A 21,855-nucleotide genomic window follows, 5' to 3' on the forward strand; every position below is an offset into this window, starting at 1 on the left:
AGAAAATTCTGTTAAAATTCCTGTTGTATGGTTCAGATATTCCAGTAATGCTGAGCAGTGGGGTGGCAGCAGGGGGCGGGTAGGACAACAATTTCTTCAGTGCCTTTAGTTTATGCAACTTCTTTTCTGGTGGGAAAATTTAAACTGGTGACTCACAGACAAAAGTTTTATGTAAGAATTTCTTCATAGAAATAAAAAGAAAGGAGTGAGCTGGCTCTAATTATGCCAGAAGTGTCAAAGGGCATTTAAGAATCATCAAGGAGCAATAGGATATGAACATTTGGGAGAGTAAGAATTAAATGTTCAAGTTATAACAACTGCACACAATTATTTATTGAACACCTGATATATTCTAGAACTATATTATGTGCCAGTCATACAACACTGAATAGAATGTGTCCTTACATTGATGGCATTCAGGGTTAGTGGAAAAGACAAGCTTGTAAAAGCAAAGAATTAAATGCCATATATTGTGACAGGTTCTCTTTAAAGTTAAGAGTAGAAGGTAGCACAAAGAAAGGGATTCTATACCTGCTTACTCTTTCACAGTGATAAAAAATTGAGTAGAATTTCAGGGAGGAAAATACATTGAATAGCTTTGATCATGTTAACATTGAGATGCTTCTGACTTTTTACATCAGTCTAATGAATAAATTCGACTGTACATAACCTATTCAATTTATTTGTGATTCCTGTGGCAGAAAGTAAACTCACATATTTTTTTATTTGTAGTCATAGAAATGTTTATCATTTTGTAAATGATATAATGGTTTTCTATGTTTTAAAAAGATGTCTTAGAATTTATTCTTCAACCTATCATTTCCCCCACTTATACCCTCACCTCCAGGAACCTGAAAAAAGATACTTCTTGAAATGTTTTAGCTTATATCCATTTAAAACACTATCATTGTTTATTCATGATGGTTTGTCCCTTGTGCAGCTGAGTTGCTGGAAGCAAGAGGAGGATAAACGTTCTAACCCATGTTTCAGGTTGAGTTTGAACTTCAGTGTATACCCAATGCTCTGTGTTTAACAGAATGTCTTCTCAGTAATCATCACCTCTTGCCAGAGTTTTTAAATAAATGAGTGACTTATTTTCTTGTAATTAAGTCCCTTTGGCTGCTTTGAGTAATTCTCTAAAGTTTATTCTGCCTTTTCTTTCATAAACATTTTCAAAGAAAATGCCATGGAAACACATGACTTTCATCATAAACAATACTTATTAAAAACTTTACAAAAATGCTTATTTCTCTGTACAAAATCCACCATGATTTATAAATTCTCACAATAACTCACTCTGTTTAAAAAAACTCATAAGTCTAATTAGCCTTTTAGTTTAAGAATTGTAAGAATATTTTAAACTGCTATTATTTATCTTATAATGTTAATGGAAATCTATGTATTTTATCAACCTACCCATAATGATAGTAAAGTAATATGAAAACTTACGTAGAGTATAAAACACAGATTCAGGTCTATCAAAAAGTAGCACTGGTTACTAAGGGATTACAAAGTGCCAAGGTAGAAAGATACCAGTCAGGGTTCACATATCCTACACGCAGAACCTGAGCTGTTAAGATCTGACAGAGATGACGTAGATGACCACTGAAATGAAAATCCTTTAAGGGAACCTGCAAATATTAGATGCACAGAATATCACAACAGCAAAATGGTCCATGTAATGATTGGATCTTCTTCTACAACCCACAATTTTCTTGTGGGCTGAACCCAAGAATGTTTGCACTCACACATCAAGAAATTGAGACAGGTAACAAAGGTGAACAAATTCAAAAGGAAAGGAGTTTTTCAGAAGAAAGTGAGGAAATAAAACTTTTTAATTAAGCAATTTCCAAGGCATTACAGCAGGCTATAGTTATCATGGCTGGTATAATAGATTATCATAATTTAAAATATTAGGCATATCCCTGGTGCTATGCCAAATGCTGGGTAAATCTTTTCTTTAAAAAAAAAGCACTGGCCACATAAGTTTTATGACTTGCTAGAAGTGTCTGGTTATAATTTATTACAAAGTTTTTAAAATTTAATTTGTATAATAGCTAGTTTATATATATAGTATGAATCTCAGTCCATAAACTCAGGTGTATAGGAAATGTGGTATCACGATTTTATGATAATTTAATTACTACCACTTCCCTGGATGGTAGAAAATCAATCAATTTCTTAATAGCACTGAGGCATCAGGATAGGTGTGCAACCAGTGTATGCTGGTAAACCAGCCAACCAACCAATTAACCAACTAATCAACCAACCAACAAGTGGGAAAAAACAAGCGCCATGTTTAGCAGTGGCTGCTAATTTCTACAGTGTAAATACTCACACAAAGGCAAATTTCATGTACCTTTCCCATCACTGAAGGCACACAGATGGGAAGAAATGCACATAGTTGGCTCCTGTGTGTCAGTGTAACCCAGTTACAAACACCATTGCCATATATCTGGTCCTAAGTGTAACTGATTATCCTCTTTTCAGCTTGGTCTCCATCCCTAGGTCGCTCCCACCTGAGGCCCCTCCTGGTCTTCCATCTTTCTGTGTTAGGTCCACAACACCCTCAGTTATGCAAGAAACATTCCACTAGGTACTGGGAAATGTTACGAAGCTGACACAGGCCTAGGCACATGAAACACATTTTCTCTTCTCCAGCACTAGGATGGGAACTGAGGAATTTGTGGTTCCATGGTTACAGCTCTGTGCTTTCAGATCCTCAAACGCATCTAGCGTTCCCTTGTCTTCTAAAGGCAGTGTTGGGAGAGGGATGCCTGCCAATTCCTCAACTCTCTTTGATTTTCAGGTGACTCCCCCCACCTTTTCCCTCAGCCCAAACCCTTTTCACCCAGTTTCAGCAGAAGTTAAAAGACATACTGCTTCATCACGTATTGTCCCAAATGTTTCGTTTGCCCTGAATCCTAGGTTTTGGATATGCTTAAATCAGGAGTTTTATTTCTTTGTCATCTGCATCCTTCTGTGACATGGTGTGCTGTAGATGCCAGAGTTGGGGAAGGTCCACAGGATATGGGAATGTATGGAAATAGATAGAGAAAATTATTTGTTAATAATTTAAAATATTCCCTTTATGTATTTCCTCTTCTCTTAAGCTTGGCTCTGGGCACTGTAAGTAAATGAACTTCATACACACATAGATATACACACACACAGAAAATGCATATATAGAATATATATACATGTGTGTATATGCTAAGTTAATTTTTTCATAACTTTCTTAATATAGTCATTTATCCTTAGAGGTCATGCATTGCAATTCCTTTCTGATATAGGAGTCTCTCTTCCTATTAATATTCATAATAATGAATATTATAGATTGTTAGTCCTCTTGAATTTAAATTTAAAAATCTTGTTATAGGGCTCATAACCTGGGTGGCTCAGTCAGTTGAGCATCTGACTCTTGGTTTCAGCTCGGGTCATGATCCCAGGGTCGCAGGATCAAGCCCTGCATCGGGTTCCATGTTGGGTGTGGAGCCCGTTTAAGATTCATTCATTCATTCATTCATTCATTCATTCTCTCTCTCTCCCCCCCTTTTCCCTTCCCCCATTCTCTCTCAAAAAAAATAATAATTAAAAACTATGTTAGATGATTTAGTTAGGAAAAAAAATCTAAGTATCATAGAGAAAAGAGGTCTATATTCTGAGCTTGTCTATAATTCTTTAGCCCCAATCCTAGTTTTTGTTTCCATATGGTGAACACAACTCTCTTGTGTCCTCTTATTGTAATCCTTCATGGAATAAATATTTCCCAACTTCTAACTGTTCCTTGCATACTATCATTTTCACACTTGTCCCTTTCCTGATCCCTCTTTCAGACACATTTTATTTAGCAAGTGGTATTAGAAGGCGGTATGGGTACAGTGCTCAAAATGTGGCCCAACCAGCACCAAAGAGCTTAAAAGTAAAATGGGACTCTTTCCTCCTTTGATGTGGATTTCACATTGCTTTTAATATGCCTAAATTAATTGATATCATTAATTCCTACTCTTAAGCTTCAGTCTACTATATTCTAAGATCTTTTCTAAATAAGCTACCATGTGGACAGCCTAGGATAGTGAAAGAACATGGGTTCGGAGGGCAGACTGACCCAGGCTCAGATCCCAGTCATATTACTTCCAGTTCACTGAGTTATCACTTACTTAGCCTGTCCTAGCATCTCTGAGGCAATTCTGGTGAAAATACTTGGCACAATGTGTACAGTCAGTAAATGCTTTCCCCTTCCCTCCTTCTCTTTCTCCCAGATTTTACATTTATCTCCATCATAATTACTGAATTTTACCTTGGGCTTTGCTCAGATGTGCACATACTGGAAATAGTTTAGAATCTCCATCTTTGTTCACAAGTTACTCAGGTTAAGTCAACAGTATTTGTTTTACACTTACTGCTTGCAAAGCAATGAACTAGCTACTAAAGGTAATGGAAGGGGTGAGAGGTAGTTTGTAGATATAAAAAATACAACATTGTCCCTATCATTACACAATGTAGAAGCCACTGGAGGATAGCTCCATGAAAAGAACACACATGGTGTGAATTGAACAGAGTTACATGCATGGTTGTATAGAAACATGCAGGAGGAAGTCATTACATAAATTTGAATAGAGAGGATAGAGTGGAGGAGGTTTTTTGCAAGCTGATCCGTGAGTGGTGAATGAGAAGAAGGGAGAAGTTTCCATATTGAAAAAAGCAGGAACACACAGAGGTTAAAACAGAGGTTAAAAAATTAAAGTCTTACATGACAGAAAACAGTGATACACACGATGTGATTGCATCATAGGCTGACTGAAGGGAGGGGTGTGGTGCCACCTTTAATTTGATGACCAGGCCTTATTACTTAGCCTAGGTTACAGTGTTTCAAGAGATGAACTGAGGTCATCTGTCTCCAGGGTTAGGGAGTCATTTTCCTGTGATATTTAAAATAAACTTTTGGTTTCTAAAAAATGACCCATTTTATATAGTGCAAATGATTCCTAGCTGCTCCGTGCAAACTTTGTTTTTTACTTTCTGGTTTTTTCATTCTCATAAATCTCTCAATTAGTTAGTTTAATTTAAAATTCATTTAAAAATTATCCTTTAATTGGCTACTGGGAGCCCTTTTAAGCTGGCTCCCGAATTCCTTTGAAACAGTTGCATCATTTTTTACGGAATTCCTTACTTTCGAGCACAAGATTTTCTAAGCTCTTGTTTTCCCTTCCCTGTTCTAGTACTAAAATAAGCTGTAGCTAGTGGGAACTGGTATTCAAAATCTAGACACTAGGGATATTCACTTTTACTGGAGTATCCTTGCTTTTTTAGGCCTTTTCAGCACACGTAGTGATGTAAACAAATATAATAAACATAATGATATAATTTTAATCTAACATCATAGGGTTCTTTCCATGTATCTTTATCCTCCCATAGTGAGAACTCCAGCTCCCCCCAAAATAAGAAAAGTACAGACCAATATTCCTAATATATAAAAATGCAAAAATTCTCAAAACATTAGCAAACTGAATTCAATAGCACACTGGAAGGATCATACACCAAAATCAAGTAGGATATAATTCAGAGATGCACATTAAGTGCAAGTGCATTAAGTGCAAGTAAGTGGAAGACCACATTAATAGAAGTAAAGACAAAAACCATTAAGATCATCTCAGTCAATGTAGAAAAGGTATTTGACAAAATATAACATCTTTCATGAGGAAAATGCTCAACAAATTGTATCTTGAAAGAATATGCCTCAACAGAATAAAGGCCATATATGACCAACTCACAGCTAACATCATACTCAATGGTGAAAAGTTAAAACCTTTTCTTCTAAGGTCAAGAACAAGACAAGGATGCCCACTCTTTTTTTTTTTTATGTTTATTTATTTATTTATGAGGGAAAGAGAGAGAGAGAGAGAGAGAGAGAGAGAGTGTGTGTGTGTGAATAGGCACATGAACAAGTAGGGGAGGGGCAGAGAGAGAGACACACACACACAGAATCCGAAGCAGGCTCCAGGTGGTGAGCTGTCAGCACAGAGCCCAACATGGGGCTTGAACTCACGAACCTTGAGCTCATGACCTGAGTCTAAGTCGGACGCTTAACAGACTGAGCCACCCAGTACCCCAAGAATGTCCACTCTTAACCATTCTTATTCAACATAGTAGAAGTCCTAGGTAGAGCAATCAGGCAAGAATAAAAAAATCGTCCAAATTGGAAAGAAAGTAAAACTGTCTTTGTAAATATGATCTTACGTACAGATAATTTCTAAAGACTATCAAAAACCAAAATAATAACAACAAAACAAAAAACACTATTAGACTAACCAATAAATTCAGTAAAATTATAGGGGGAACTCACAAACTGTAAGATCATGACCTGAGCCCAAGTTGGATGCTTAACTGACTGAGCAACCCAGAGGCCCCAAGATTATTTAGGATAATAGGAGATGAACCAGAAGTGTGACACACAAAATCAACCAGAGAGAGAAGAAGGGGAATGTGGGTAAAAATGGGCCTGGAATGGGAAAAAGAAGAGCAGTGACCTGTCTTCCCCTCATATGTCCACACCTTTTTTTATCGGGCTTCAAACCAGACCTATGCACAGCCAGCCATATATCTGATGAAACCCTACTGTGTATGCTGAGTTTCCGTTTCTCTATCTCTGAATAGAAAATAAACATGATGAAAATAAACCACTGAAAACTCTAAAATTCTTCCTGGGAAAAACAATGACCATGACAAAAAGTTTTCCCCAAGAAAGAAATCCCCATACTTAACCAGAACTAAATCATTATTCACTCAGCTACTGGACACTTTAACCTCTTGGAAAAGCTTAACTGCAAAATAAGTAATTTTTTTTCTTGTGAAAATGAGCCAAATGGACTGTACCAGATTAAACTTCTCATGCCATCTCTCTAACTGATAAATTTGCTTCCCAATGACGATATCTACTCAGTCTCTATTTGGGTGACAATGTTAAACATTAAAGTGAAATTCGTTTCTTTTATGATTTCACAATTAGGAAGTCTGAAGTGTTCATATTCTACCTTGATCTTTTCTTTCCCGTGGACAACCCCTAAGATACCACACACTCATGGAATAATAAATAAGTAGAAATTATGGTTCCACTTAATATTATCTAAATCAGCACCCAATGTGTCAACGTAAGGCTTCTTTGGTAAAGCATCCTGGAACACATAATTCTAATTGAATCTAAGTGGGGAGCTGTCAGTTTCGCCATTTTATGTAAATGTCAGGGCCAGCAATCTCAGGTGTCCCTGGAGTCACAGAGAGGGAAAGATGGCTCTCCTGACCCCTTTGGAAGGTAAAATATTGAAGGTTGAAGGTGGGAATTGGAGAAGAAAAAGTAACAGAACACCAGCTAGAGTTGCTTTGAGGAGGCAGATCTAATTAGGTCTGCTCCCACATGAAAACAGGTAATGCTAGGGAACAGGGTGGGGTCTGAGTTTCTGTCTTTTAGGTAGAATAATCCACCCTAGGAGCCCAACCCAGCCTCGTGAATATCATGGACTCAGGAGAGGTAGGAGAAGATGAGCAGTTCATCTGAGCATTGAAGAAAGCCAAAAAGGGACTTGGGTAAAGCTGGCTTGCCATGCAATAAGGACCAGTAACATTAACCATCCCCTACTGAAGCTAGGTACTTTTCCTATCAATAAGTCTTTTTGCCATTTAGGAAAAAAAAAAAAAACTTGCTCTTATGATAGGTTGGAGACATTGATGGGAAATTACAGGCATTATGTTCCCAACTACAGAGAATTTGATTTAGTCTCACAGGACATGGGTGTCTATGTTAAATACAGATGCCATCACTCGTCAGATACATAACTGATTTTTAGGATCCTACCCTATGAAAATGTCTATGAGTAAATTAATGTCAAATTGGAAAGCTATCAAGAAAATGATAATATACTGAGCTAAATGCTCTTCCAAGGTTCAAGCTGGAGTGGTCTGAATGAACACTTACAGGTGAGTTACTTTGCAAAGAATGCTGGCCTTAAGGAGCATGCTTAGCATTTCAGAAAGTAAATGTGGAACTAATGTAAACTGAAGAACAGAAGTTCATGTGGGGAACTGCTACATAATACACCCAAGAAAAGAGACTTAGTGCAAGTTCAATAGGCAAAGATTCCACAAAGTATGAGTTAAGGAAAAGTAGGACACGATGGGTGACAAGCTTGTTTAGAGTCTGCAATGAAGCCCAGTCTACAGTGTAAAAAACAAGAATGAGACTGCATGTATCAAAACAATTTCATAAGGTAGTCCAGCCATTGTCTCTGGGAAAAATCAGTAAGAACATTATTGGCAGATGTTTCAGAAACCAGTAAGGGTTTTAGAGGATACAGAAAAGAGCTGCCAAGATTCTTTAATTGAATATCATCCCTGAAAGAAATATTGAAAGAAAAAGGTTTATTCTGCTTGCAAAAAATAAAACTGGGGAGAAATAGTCACCTAATAGAAAAGGGGCTGTCAGACAATGGCAATAAGCAGTACTCTTGCCCAGTTGAAAAAAATCAAAGAAAATTGACTTAAACTACAGCAGTCTGAGATTTATAATCACCTCCCTACTCAGCCAAACTAAAAAAAATTCTTTCTATTCATAAAGTGCAATTAATTCTTTGACTAATATATGTGCGTACATATATGTATGTGTATGTATTACATATGTGTTGTTATATGTATACATGTGTGTATACAACACGTGTCATGTGTGCTAAATACATGCCATGGTCATATTCACATTTGTTTGGTTTTTAGTCAAATTTCTGTCATAAAGTATTTAACATAAACTACTTGGAATTAAGCCCTTAATATGGTTTTTGGCTGTTGTAATAAACAATAAAGATTTTCCTGTCTTGTACTTGATGAACACTGGTGAGGTGTGGACTCTCATTCCCCAAAGCAATTCATTATGTTTTTAGCTTAAGAAACTTTAGGCTTCCTTGGATATTGATTTACAGAAAGAAGCCAAATAGAAAATTAGCTCCCATGTGAATGTGTCTGCTTTTATGATAAAGTACTTTGGGCTAGGTATTATTGTCATTTTTAAAAGTGGTCATAGTCTATTATGCAAATTAATCTTTCAGGATCTAAATTACACCAAGGTATAACAGTATAACATCCCTGTGTGCCATAGACATTAATTTTTATTTACAATGTATGTATTACAACCTTAATGTAACTAATTTGCAAAGTTATATATTTTGCCAGTTTAAATGCTTTTTAAAGATGTGTTTGTGTAAAAATCCGTAAACAATGCATGAGCTATTTCAGGGTGGTCTTCTGGGTGATCTTGAAGAATGGACTGGATTCTCATGTCAATAGAGCCTTAGAAAAGGTAACACTTCTGTGGGGAAAAGGACTGTGGAAAGTTCTTTTTAGTTCTGTGCTTGTTGTTATTGTTATTATAAATACATTAGGTGAAAGTGGTTACACAATATACAGTATACTGTATATACAATATACAGATCATGGATACATAATAAATCAAGAAACATTTTAGACATCTTCCTTTTCAATCCCTTATTTCACTGGCAAGTAACAAACAGAACCAGAGGGTTCGTGCTTAACTCAGGCTAAACTTCAAAATTTCTTACTCATATTTGTAATGCATGGTGTTGTAAAAGATACTGCACGCTCCAGGCTGTTAGCACAGAGCCCGACATGGGGCTCGAATTCACAAAACTTGAGATCATGACCTGAGCCAAAGTCAGATGCTTAACCCACTGAGCCACCCAGGTGCCCCTGTAACTTTGCATCTATTAACCAGGGTAAAATAATTTCTTTTACCTAGTAAGACAGCTCTAGTCTTAAGATTTGCTACCAAATTTCAATCCTGAGAACAGGATGCCTTTGAAAATTTATAATGGAAAGTCTAACAGAGTTTTAACTTACTAACTACTAACTACTATGGAGCCTCTGCTATAAAACCATCTATGCAAAGAACATGATTCATTTGTCTACAATGTTATCAACATTGGCCTTAAATTACATCTTCATACAATTTAACAACATATAAACAATACAGCAGCCATGATTTATTTGTGATGCATATGATATATCATAACAACACCAGGTCACTAGAGCCCGAATTTCACATTTTTGTAATTCTTTACATTATTTTTCATTTGTCATTTTACAGGATATCAATATGCATAGAATACAGTGCATCTAACACTTAAAATATTCTAAAATATTGCTTGTAACTAACAGTAATTTATTAAGTAATAAAACAGGAACCTCATTAATGCAAAACCATTAATTTTCTTCTTCTAATATTGTTATGAGAGATTCCATTTTAATTTCAACTGTGAGTCACTGATGTAAGAATGCATTTTTATACTAAACAATGTTTACATTTTGCTTTTATCAAATAATTCACAGCGTTTAATAAATTTTGGGAATGTTACCTAACATTCTATTAATAATAATTCCCCAACAAATTACCAATTCTTATAATGTATCTGAGGTGTGCTAGGTGTGATGTAAGGGTTTGGCAATAAACAAAGCACAGACATTGCCTTCAAGGTGCTTATAGTTTAAATACGGACAAACACCAACATACATAAGCACTAAGAGGTCTTACAACTGCAATGATGGAAGAAAGACATTTGGTCACACAAGGCTATCATTCCATGTGGCCTCTTGGCATGCTGGCCAGCTGCTCTTCTCATTTTGATACCACACTCTTCTAAAAAGTTCTTCTTGACCCTCTGCCCCACCCCAATGCTCCTGCCATGCAACCATGTATTTACTATCTAGTCACGTAGGTTGAAGATTTCTCCTCAATAAAACTGGTCTGATCAATTATTGTAATTAACTCACTTTGGCTCCAGGGAAGGTTCTCAACCACTCAGGTGGTAAATTTGATAGAACCTTTAGATGAGGAGTGTTTTTCTTGCAGCCTCATGCTCACCAGAAAGGAGGATTGGAACCAAATGATATGAACTATCAGGGAAAGTCCTCTTCTTGTTTCTTTGGGTTACCTACTGGCCCCTTCCACTCCTATGTAGAGGAAAAGTACAGAGAACAAATGTTTATATTATTTAACTTGTAAAGCTCAATGAAGCACCTTTTCAGGTAGCCAGACACTACCTCGGGTCCCTAAGCAGAGTGCAAAAATTAATTATTTATGATGTTATGATGTCAGTTCTGTGAATCTACCACTCCCATTGGTCTTTGCTTCCCACTCCATGGCCTACATACCCATGTCCAGAAAACTGGAGGAAATGAGAGTCAGGAATAGACAAAGAGTGATGTGTATGGCCTTCTCCTGTGTAATCTCAATAACGAAGAGTAAATGAATTTCTTCCCAAACATAAGGGTGATTTTGAATATATGACTGCTTCTTTCTTGGTATTTGCTGATAGAACTCCACATCCAGCCAGAATAGTTGGGCAGATAGGGAATCACAACAGAAAGAAGGTAGAGTGACAGAGAGAGGGAGGAGAAGGCAAAAGGGTACAAGGTAGGAATGTGTGCAAGTAGGAATTCCAAGCTTCCAATGGTCATAGGGTGGGGGGAGGGGCCAGGTATTAGTTAGAAGCATAAGTTTGATTGTTGCCAGTGAAAAACCTGCCTAGGAAGGCCAGAAGACCCAATGAACAGAGCTCTGGTGGGTACAAAGCTCACTAGTTGGTAGGTTGGAAATTGGGGATGTGAAAAAAGCCCAGTCATGCCGTATCAAAATTACCATCTCTAGTTAGTCACCAAAAAGACCAGCTGAAGGTTGTAAGATTATCCAACATGCCTCACGAAAGAGTGGGCAGTGTGCTCCATTCACAGTAAGAGGGACAACATTCAAGGCTATAGAAGCTGGGCATCAATAGAGCCCTAGGCAGTGCTGGGTTCTGGTCTTGCCCTTTCTCCTGAAAGCTCCTTCTTACAGCTGTGTGTGTGACTGTGCAAGGACACCATGCACCATGTAACCTAGAGGCAGCTGCTCCGCATTAAATAGCGCCTACAATAATAGTGTCTAGTGTGAACTGGGATCTTTCTGGATTACACAGAGTTAAATAAAATGGAAAAGCATGACTAGCTTGCTGTAAGCAGATGGTGGCTCAAGAATCGAGGGTAGCATGTCAGGTGCAAAATAAAGCAAAGCCCTTGTCTGCAAACATCTGATTTGTGAAAGTAAAATTTACACTTGCTATATGCTGGAGGAATATTCATTGCTTTGCTTTGGGAGCATGTGGGAATTAACTATTTGGAAGAAAAAGATTTGGACAGAGTTCTAGTTCCTCAATTCTGGGGGAGGAAAACCCAAGATAAAAATTAAGATTAACCAGGGAAGGACACGCAGCAGCACAAAAATATAAATACTATTTTCTGTTGTAGCCTTTTGCACTAAATCCTCTTACCAGCTCACTGAACTCTCTCAAATTAATCCCAAAGGACCATTCACCCGCCTCTCCAGATGCCCCTCTCCTTTGCAACTCATTCACACTGAATAACCACTGTGGAAAGAAAAATAAGATGAGGCAAATACAGTTTCAGATCTGAAGGGTATCTGCCAAACCGGTGTTTCTGTGATGACAGATTTGAGGAAATTGGCTATAGGCTGGGGAAGATAAAGAAAGAAATCCATAGAGAAGGATGAAGAGACTTTTTTTTTTTGTTTTTTTTGTGGTTTTTTTTTTTTTGCAGTGTTGCGGGGGTACTGGGAAATGAGAAACTGCTTGAAAGTTCCAGAGAATTGAATCTGAAGACTGACCCAGTGGTAAGCCACCCTCAGTGCCAGTAGATGGAGAGAAATTTTTATTTTTAATCAGTCTCTAGGACACTGGTTCTGAAAATGTGATCCCTGGACCAGCAGCAGTAGGACCATCTGGAAACTTGTTAGAAATGCACATTCTTGGGCCCAATACCAGATCTACTAAGACAGAAACTCTGAGATGGATTTAAGCCATGTGTGTTTAACAAACCCTGGAGGGGATTTGGATACACAGTCAAGGCTGAGAACCACTACTCTATGATATGAAGGGTATTGGTGATGAGGTATGTCTTAAAAATTCTTCACTGTCAAGTTCAGCATTTCTTCTAACCTGCTGGCACTTTTTCTGCAAATTTTGATGTTGATGCTTTCATAAGCTTACGAAGAAGTGCCAGCTAAAGGTACTGGACAAGAATGGGAACTCACCTCATTTTAAAATCATCTTAGGGTGCTTGGGTGTGTCAGTCAGTTAAGCATACAACTCTTGGTTTTGGCTCAGGTCATGATCTCACAGTTCGTGGGTTTGAACTCTGCATTCAGAGTGCTGTGCTGACAGTGTGGAGCCTGTATGGGATCCTCTCTCTCTCCCTCACTCTCTTTTCCTCCCTCACTCACACATGCTCTCTCTCTCAAAATAAATAAATAAATAAATAAATAAAATTTTATTAATAAAATGGTCCTAAATGATTTGTTGATTAACACATCAAGGGCTTGCAGGTGTTTAGTAATGACACCAGGGATAACAACCAAGTGTGGGTAATGATAACCGTGCCACAAATGCCATGTCCAAATGGCCTAAAGACACTACTGATTGTAAGACACGTGTAAAAAGATGTTAAAAAGTGTGATATGTCAAGAGATTTTTTTTTAAAGGTATTATATATGATGAGTTAGGACAAACTGGAAAAGCAATATGTTAATTTACAATTATAATTAACATAGTCAAGGTAATACTGGTAAGAAAACAAAGCAGACATGCACTGCAGTAGGGACAAGACCCAGTTCTTGTGAAGGAACCAGGACATAAATTAACTCTAGAATAACATCTGAAATCATGGGATACTGGCTCCCTCAACTATGGATCTGGAGGCCTGAGTGAGGCCAGTCCATGGGTGGGAGGTTTGTGGTCTGATGGTGGGAATTAGAAAGATCCACTCACATCAACGCACAACCAGGGAAGGGGCAAAAAAGCCCAGATATGGGAATACTGGGTATGGGATACCACTGAGGATGAAAAGAATAAAGAAGGTCATCTAGAGGCACCATATTACTTCCTTCACAATTCTGCCTTCAGGCTGCTCTATCTCCGCCTACAACCAGATAAATGAAAGCTATGTGGGTAATATATTTTATCCTTCCTGTATGAGATTTATGTACCTCAACTGGGATTATGGGCTCAACGGCAATACATTGTACCCAATGGGGATTTATTTCTCGCAGTTTTGGAGGCTAGAAGTTTCAGATGAATGTGACTCATGAAGGCTCTACCCTCATGATATAATTACCTTCCTAAAGCCCACTTTTAAATACCATATTTACACTGGAGATTAGATTTCAACATATGAATTTAGGAGCAACACAAACATCCAATCCATTGCAGGGAGCAATGCTTTGGAATACAGGTATTTTTAAATTGGAAATGGAGGTCAAGAAAGTGTAACTAAAAACAAGTTTTAATCTCTGATCTTTAGTTCTTACTAAAGCTATCTTTCCTAAGTGTATGGCTTCAGTTTAGAAGATCAGTACTTGTCCCTTTATCCTCTCATGGGTCATAGCACCAGGGCACACAGGAGCTAATTTTCTCCTTGGTGACACATAGAAGGTTTTGAGACAGGTTTATCACAAATTCATATCACTGTCTCATTGTTAGCTTCTGAAGAAGCCTAAAATTTTTTAACTTGAAGGTTACAGTCAACTCCATGAAAAATTCAATATTTTATATTCTAGCTAATTCTGCATATTAAAATAGCTACAATATTTCTTATGGGTTTTGAGGAGAATTTTAGATTTTTATTAAATACAGTTTACCCTCAAACAACACAGGTTCAAACTGCGTGGTTCCACTTACACACAGATTTTTTTTTCAGTAGATACAGCACAGTATTATGAATGTATTTTCTCTTCCTTCTGATTTTCTTAACATTTTTCCCCTAGCTTATATTATTCAAAAGTACAGCATATAATACATATAATATACAAAATATGTATTACACAACTATTTATGTTATCCATAAGCTTCTGGTCTGCAATAGGCTATTAGTATTAAGTTTTCAGGGAGTCAAAGTTATATGTGCATTTTCAATTGCATGGAGGGTCGGCACTCCTAACCCCCCATGTTGTTCAATTGTATTTTAATTAAAGAAAATGATATAAAATTATTTTTATTTAACAAATAAAACCAATGAAAACCTATTTGGCATGCTTTATATTTTCTTTAAAAATCTCATGCTACACTAGGGTTGAGTTAAGGACAACAGCATTGACAAGATAAAACTGGACCCATTTTGGAACATACCAGAAGACTAAACATATTATCCTCAATGAAAGTCTTGTGATGTGCTGTGCTTGGCAGCAACATTTTTTTGAATAAATAGAATGAATAGTTGTGATTCTCAACTTTAGGTGGTTGGTAATGATTAACCAATTAATCTTTCAGGACAATTTTTCCCCTCTGGCCCTATGTCCATTGACATACACTGTATTTTAACCAAAGGGTATCTTGTTGCAGGATTGGGTTGGTGGATGCCAGATATTCCCTCTTTCCTTTCAGGAATGGCTTGGCCTTGGCAAGGGTCCCCCAAGTCTACTTGAACCTGTATCAGCTCTCTTACTCTCTTCTATCAGTTTTAGCTTATCCATATGTCCTCAGGTGAATTTTTTTTCTTTTTTTACCACTTTCAGTACAAGTCACCTTTTCTTGAAAGAAGTGATGCAGCTATAAAAATCTGCTAGGTAAAAACTAGTTACCCTCAGTAGGAAGTCAACTTCAGAAAAATTACTCACTGGCAGAGATAAAGTGGGAGAGGGGAAAGAATGTGGATTCTGGAATTACAGTGACTGGTGTATGAATCTTGATTGGGCCACCCATAACCTAAGCACATTACATATTCTAAGTCCTTGCTCCTTCTGTCTAATGGAGTTAATAACAGCTGCCTCTTAGAATTGTTGTAAAAGGCATACTTCTGTGGTGATAGGTCACAAAATTTAAACATCCCTCACTCAGAGAAAAAATGTAGTGGTTTTAATTTAATTATTAATTAAATAAAATTATTCAATATTAATATTTAATATTCTTCTGAGCTTCCACTCATGCTTAAATGAAAATAAACAACAAATACTTATATTAATGTAATGCTAACAGATAAACTCTCAAATCTCAAGACTTCATCTAGAAAAATACTATGTATTTTTCACTCATGCAACAACCCATTATAGGAGTCGTCTAGTGACTCTCTCCCAAGTAGTTACCCAGGGATTCACGGTCCCTCATCTTTTATCTCTGCCATCTTCAACACTCTCTTGATCACCATGTACATCCACCAACATCTAGCTGGTGGATGGGGAAAATGAGCGGAAGAAGGCATACTGACAATCATCTAGACCAGGAAGGAACACATATTACTTACAATCATTCATTGTAACAATTCAGTGACTTAGATTTCATTGATAAGATCTATTCAAGTGATGCACCTAGATGCAAGAAGAACTAAGAAGATGTCTCCCAATTACATTTGTAAAATGTAATTGTAGTGGAAGGGTGGCACAAAATCTTTGCTGTGAGTCATCTCACCCAGAGCCTAACACTTAAATATACAAGCACACCTTTCATATAAAACACACTCACCACCTCGTGAAAGATAATCCAAAGTTCATCCAGTTACTGTAGTTAGCTCAAAGTCCAGGATTTCTGAATGATTTGCTCAACATTCCATCAAGATTGTATATAGCTCCATATGAACTAAAAATCAAGTTACCTAAACCTCCTCTCATTTCAACATACAGACTTAACCAGTATACAAAGACATGTAAGAGCCATGGGAACCTCCACTGAACAGCAGTGGGAGATACACAATAGATGTCTATCCCTGGCAATGATAACACCCTGCTGGTCAGACATTGGGAAGGCCCCTCATATAGAGACAGGGATGGTTCCTAGACTGGACTTTGGGTTGCTCCCTAGGAATAAGTCCCTTGTCTCCCTTCTGGGAGATTATGCCACGTTCAATATTCTCTGTGCCCACCTTGCAAGTAAGCACTGAAAATTACGGCCTCTCCAGTGACTTCTAGTTCTTGTGTCCTTCTGGCTGCTAAAGCAAATTTGGAGGCCCAAAGGCTGTTAAAGACCTTGAACACTCAAAGGTATGTATATTTGGCAGTACAATTACCTCAAAAGCTTAGCAGAATTTTAAAAACCTAGTTTGCTTCCAGGTGGTACCCACATTCAACATTCTTACCTAGAAATATTTATAAACCAAATCAAAATGTTTGTTTCCTTACCTCATATTTCCTTCTCTCAGCTAAATGTTTATTATTTTGAGGTCATCAGGTTGAGATTGGAAGGCAATGAAACAATGCTTGTCCCCTCTCTGTACTGTTGGGAGATCTCCTGAGAACCAAGGAAAGTGGAGGCACAGGGGACGGGGGATACCAGTCTCTCCTCCAGTACTGAGAATGAGGGGAAATCCCTCTGCCTCCAATTTAATGCTTCAGGTGATTAGGCACCCCTTCATGGGACTGGTGATCCATTAGACTATATCTTCTTGGAAAGCGAGTCTGATTTATTCAACTTTGCATCTCCAGCAACTAGACATTGTCCAGACACACAGAAAATGCTTAATAATGTTTACAGGGTAAATGAATATAAAATTAGGTATTAATTAGTAATAGATCTTACTTTAGTTCAATGGCTTTCAAAGTATGGTCTCTGGACAAGCATCACCATGATCAGAAATTACAAGTACAAATTCTGGACCCAATTTCAGACCTACTGAATCTGGGGTAGGGCCCAGAAATGTTGTATTTTAACAAGAGGATTCCATTGCGCACTGACATTTGAGAATCATTGCATTAGTCCATTAACAGTTTAAAAACTTTTACCCACGAGTCAGCTAAAACCATGTTTTCCTTTTAAAGTAAGAGCCTATTAAATCTGATAAGTAAGGAATTTCCCTAGGTATTTTAGAAATATTTTTTATTTGGTGGACTACATGTTAAAGATTCCGTGAGTTTAGAACAATATGTTTTGAACCTTTTTTTTTTTTTTTTAACTTTTCCAGAGACTTCCTGTCATTGTTCCACATACAGAATTTCCACTGGAGTTAAGTGAAGTTCAGAGACTATGTCAACAGCAGGGTGCAGTTTCAGATTACCTAGGCAGAGATTATGCCTTCTTCCCACCACCTGAGTTCATCCATGCATCCTGCTTCATTGTATGCCACTCTGGTGACCTCCTCATCCAGAGTCATGAGACTGTTTTATACTCATGCTGTCATTTATCACCAAGTTGAAGGCTGAGTCACATTTCACCAATCTCTGAAAAGACTTTTGCAATCTAGGGAGATGACTGTACTTTTTAAATGTTATCTAACAGACAATGTTTAAGTTATCAATCTTTTCTAATGGACTAAGTTAACCTAATAGTCTATTTATCTCAGACTAAACTTAAGATTAGCTAATACAATTTTATCTGAGACATATGGCTTCAATTTAATTGGCACTGAATATCCTTTTGAGCTGACTTTATGACAGCCAATCAATACTTGTAATGGATACTTCACAATGCCATCATTTCTTTTAAATAAAGGTCTGAGAGTAATAGAGCAGTGTCTAATGTGATTAGAGCAAACACATTTAAACTACAATGCTTCCAAAAATGTAAATGCACATTGTTTTGTTTTTATTATTCTTGTAAATGTAATTATTCCAGTGTTATCCATTTCAGCCAAAAATACTTAGGAGATTTTTAATTTTTCCTTCAGAATCCTCATGTAGGTTGAAACAGTGACTAGTTTGATTACCCAGCAGCCCCTGGTAAATATTACAATCAGTATTCCCTGAAATAAATAATAGGTGTAATTAACTATAGAACTTAAAGTTTTCTTGATGGTACCAATACAGTTTTTCAGACTTCAACCTGCGGGCTAATCATCTGAAGATCTTGTTAAAAATGTCCATTCTAAATGAATAGGTCTGGAGGCGCCTGGGTGACTCATTCGGTTAAGTGGCTGACTTCGGCTCAGGTCATGACCTCCTGGCTCATGAGATCAAGCCCTATATAGGGCTCTGTGCTAACAGCTCAGAGCCTGGAGCTTCTTCAGATTCTGTGTCTCCCTCGCTCTCTGACCCTCCCCTTCCCTTTCTCTCTCTCTCAAAAAACAAAAACAAAAACAAAAACAAAAAACAAAAAAACCCCCACAAAAACATTAAATGAATAAACAAATAAATAAGCAAGCAAGCAGGTCTGGGGGCACCTGGGTGGCTCAGCTGGTTAAGCCTCTCACTCTTTATTTCAGCTCAGGGTTTCATGAGTTAGAGCCCCGTGTCAGGCTCTGCACTGGCAGTATGGAGCCTGCTTGGCATTCTCTCTCTTCCCCTCTCTCTGCCTCTTCGGCACTAGTGCTGTCTCTGTCTCTCTCAAAATAAGTAAGTAAACTTAAAAATAAAATAAAATAAAATAAAATAAATAAAATAAAGTAAAGTAAAGTAAAGTAAAGTAAAATAAAATAAAGTAAAATAAAATAAAATAAAGTAAAGTAAAGTAAAGTAAAATAAAATAAAATAAAATAAAATAAAATAAAATAAAATAAAATAAAATAAATGAGCAGGCCTGAAGTGGAGTAAGAGATTCTCCATTTCTAACTGACGCCAATGCTGCCAATCCCAAAACCACACTTTTGGGTGCTAAGTCACTAGAAAGCATCATAACGGAAAGAAAGAAAAGCAAATGTAAAATAATTTATAGGTAGCTATGCTGTCCTGCTCACCTTCATTACCTGAAAATAAAGTTATTAAAGAACATTCATGTCCAGACAACACTGCCACTGATTTTCCTCTTACAGATTGTTGTAATTTCTATATTTGTTGACGTGCTTCAATTCATATTTACTAATCCACCTTTTAAGAATTTTTGTAGCGTATATTGATAGTCACATAGCTTTGCATTTCTGGCCCATATGGAATAAAGGGGCTCATACTTTTTACTTCCATGCGAACATGGAAACAAGGGTGAGTTATGGGATAAATAGAGATGGCAGATTCCTTCTCAAGTTCGTGTGAGTAAATGGTACATATATCTTTTTCTCTAGATTGGTTACTGTGCTCATAAGAACTGGAGGAGTAGTCACTTGTTCTGAGGTACAAGCATTTTTCCTTTCATAAACATCACATGCATTTCCCACAGCAACCCACACTTGAATACAAACCACAGACCTACGCTTGCACAGAAAATTGTCTCCAGCACATGTCTTGGCCAGTTTTACTTGACCTTCCAGATATTTCCCTTTTCTCCTCAGTTACAACAGGAGTCAATCTATTTTCATACCTCCACAGACTTCTCCTGCTTCACCCTGCCCCTCACCTTTGGGTTCTTCTTAATGATCCTGATTTCACAAGGGGTAATCAACTTTGAGTGGTGCTCCTCTTTCTTCACAATTAGTTATTTTTAACTTGAGAAAACCACCTGGTCGGACTACTGTCTGTTTGCCAGGCAGAGACAGCTGCTCTTGGGGTCTGCCATAGCCATGCTGCAGCCTGCTGGGAAATATGCCATGAACAAGAGTTTGGCGTGGGGTCAGTTTGGACCTCAAACCTCAATGAGAGTTTATCTTCTCTGTGATTTGCTGGCATCATGAGCAACATTGCACCAGCTCAAAGAGACTCTGTTGTTCTCTTGCTCTCTCACCAACACACACACACACACACACACACACACACACACACACACACACATTTCTCTCTCTCTCTCTCTCTCTCTCTCTCTTTTTCTCTCTCTCTCTCTCTCTCTCTCTGTCTCTCTCCCACACACACTTTTCACATCCTCTCCTTGGAATAAAAAGAAGAGTCTTGTAAGGAAATTGGCTGTGTGCCACATTACCATAGGCTATACTATAGGTGCTTTGGATAAAGCTCATGAAAGAACATATGGGCCTCATGAAAGAAACACCTGCTTGTTAAAGTGGAAAATAAAGAATAAAAGTGGCCCCACTGTTCATTTGGAACCCCCTAGAAGGAAAGCTGACCATGATTAAATGAAGGAGGCCACTGGAGGCTCTTTTCTGCCCATATCTTTCCAGCTGAGGCAATTCTATTGCCTTGATTTTTAAACAGATATTATCAAGGATGTGCTCTGTATTTAGATTCTGGAAACGGAGTTGAGAAGTCTTCATACTAGGCAAGTTACAAAACTGTATCTCCCCCTTCCCCCCTAACAACAGTAACAAAAATTTAAGTCAAGATTTAGATTTTTCACTGAACAGCAATAAGATCAAGAATTTCAATAGGATCCTTTCACCTCCTCCAAATTTGGGAACATTTAAAAAAGAAATTAACAACTGAAAAGCAACTAACTGGTCATTGCTTTCAAAAAAATTAGTACAACTCCTAACACCCAGAAATGATTTGGTAGAAAAAAATACATGCATTTTTTTAAAATTAACTTGTGCACTTGAAAACTATCTAAATATATATGCCATGAAGAAGAAGTTGATTTCAATTAAAATTAGAGTTTAAGATCACAAGAGGGAATATTAAGTCATTTTTATCTCTATATTCCAATTTTGCAAATAAAGACTTTTCACTTATACTTGACAATAGAAGATATAGGAAAACCCACTGCCACATGATTTCTCAGATAAGGGTCATGGAGGCTAATGAAACTCATCAAATGTCTGTCAAATGGGTTATCAAAAAAAAAGAAGACACACATGTACACATACATATACATAGTATAATACGTTATTAAATAAAATTATATAGGATTTACAACTATGTATTATTTCTTTACACAATAAATTATGTGAAATAATATAAAACAAATTTTTTTTCTGAGAAGTGAGATTAAGGATGTTCTATTTTCTTCTTTTTGTTCAACTGTACTTTCTGATTCTTCTAGATTTAGTAGTCATTACTTTTGTAACAAA

Source organism: Prionailurus bengalensis, chromosome A1, assembly GCF_016509475.1.
Source record: "Prionailurus bengalensis isolate Pbe53 chromosome A1, Fcat_Pben_1.1_paternal_pri, whole genome shotgun sequence".
NCBI lineage: Eukaryota > Metazoa > Chordata > Mammalia > Carnivora > Felidae > Prionailurus > Prionailurus bengalensis.